At 71.4% G+C, this 1,786-nt stretch overlaps 1 non-coding gene across 1 annotated transcript; it reads right to left on the reverse strand.

The window, feature by feature from the left end:
- Positions 1 to 92: 92 nt before the first annotated feature.
- LOC123323989 lies at positions 93 to 211 on the reverse strand. Its single transcript, XR_006539583.1, has one exon. It is a non-coding gene; the product is annotated as a 5S ribosomal RNA (ribosomal RNA).
- Positions 212 to 1,786: the final 1,575 nt, after the last annotated feature.

The raw sequence follows: 1,786 nt of genomic DNA on the forward strand, positions 1-1,786 counted from the left end.
GGGGGGGGGGGGGGGGGGGGGGGGGGGGGGGGGACTGTGGCGGCAAAGGGAGAGGAAGGGAGGCCGAAGGGGAAAGAAAAGGCAAAGAAAAAAGCCTACAGCACCCGGTATTCCCAGGCGGTCTCCCATCCAAGTACTAACCAGGCCCGACCCTGCTTAGCTTCCGAGATCAGACGAGATCGGGCGCGTTCAGGGTGGTATGGCCGTAGACGTGTGCGGCTGCCGCTGGCCGCCCTAAGAGCCTGCTCTGCGCCTCCGGGCCGCAGCCGTGCCCCTCCTCAGCCCCCAACCGCCCCACGCCTGCCCTGTGCCTTGCACCTGCCGGCCTGCCTGCCAAACCGCCCCGAGGACGTGGCGCCTCCAGCGCCCCGCAGTCGCGGAAGACCGAGCGCTCTCATGGCCGGATACTCTCCAGACCGGGGGGAGGGGGCCGCCGCCTGGCTCCCGAGAGGGCCAAGGGGAGCGTCGGGGCGCGGGGGGCGTGGCCCGCGCGCTGTTCCCCGCGCCCCCCCCACCCCCGGCGCCCCACCCGCCGCCCTAGGGCAAGCGAGGCCCGCCACCAGGCCGTTCCGCCTCTCCACCCCGCCTGGCTCCAAGCCAACCCGGAGCCACCGGCGGCCCCAGGGACCCTCCTCATCAGCCCAACCCCGTCGCCCTTCCTCCGCCACCCTTCCCCTGCCCAGCCACCGACAAGAGGACCCGACCGAGGGACACGAGAAGCCGGCCGGCATAGACAGACGCACAGACACACGGGAAAAGGCAGACACACGCACGGAGGGAGAGGTAGACAGAGAGGAAGAGAGAGACAGAGAGGGAGACCCACACAGAGTATCCAACACACACACCCGCTCTGGCCCCAAGACAGACGGACGCGGGCCCTGACCTGGATGCGGACAGGGACGGAGACACAGGTGCACACCACAGAAACAGACACACACCACACACCACACACCACACACCACACAAACACACACACACGCACAGAGGAAGAGACTGTGTTGGCTAGGCAGCTAGCCCTCGGGAGGGTGGTCGTGCTTGGGTGGGCTTTGGGCGCCCAGGAGCCCCTCGGGGCGGAGGTCGCGCAGCCAAGGCCTCAGGAGACCCGCCCTGCTCCCGTTCCCGCCCAGGACCCACTCTGGGCCTGGGGGCGTGCGGGCGATTCCTCCTCTGCTCTCGTCCTTTATTTGGGGGGCCGCTTTGGGGCGTGGTGAAGGGCGCCCCCCTCCCGCCGTCTTGCCGAGCGAGCGAGCCTCGCTGTGCGCTTCGCTGTTGCGGGGAGACTGAGCACGGAGTCGGGGGCCAACGGGTGGTCCCGGGTGCCAACGGGGGAGGCCCCGGGCGGTCGGCCATCTTGTGTCCTGCCCACACGCAGCGAGGACCCCCGGCCTGGGGGCAAAGGGACGGTGTTCCGCGGGGAGGAAGGGATTGCCCGCGCGCGTGGGAGCGCAGCCCAGGGCTGGTGGGGACAAGGTGGAGGCGGGCCCAGGCCTAAGGTGGGGCCGGTTGCCCGGTGCGCTTGTGCACTCGGGGCGGCCCAAGGGAATGGCTAGGGGCTCCGGGGATGAGGGCCCGAGGCGCAGGACCTTGGGAGGGCACGCCTGCCGAGACGGGGTGCCGCCCCGCCCGCGCTCCCCCCGCCCCAACCCCGGGGGCGGTCCTCGCCGCCCTCCCCCTTTCCCTCCCTCCGAAGCCGCCGCCTCCGCCCACCCAGCCCGCCCCCACCTCCCCCAGCCCGCCCCTCTGGATCGGGTGTGCGTGGGCGTGGTGGCTGTGAGGTGGAAGGGCT

Source organism: Neomonachus schauinslandi, unplaced genomic scaffold (genome assembly GCF_002201575.2).
Source record: "Neomonachus schauinslandi unplaced genomic scaffold, ASM220157v2 HiC_scaffold_4682, whole genome shotgun sequence".
Lineage (NCBI taxonomy): Eukaryota > Metazoa > Chordata > Mammalia > Carnivora > Phocidae > Neomonachus > Neomonachus schauinslandi.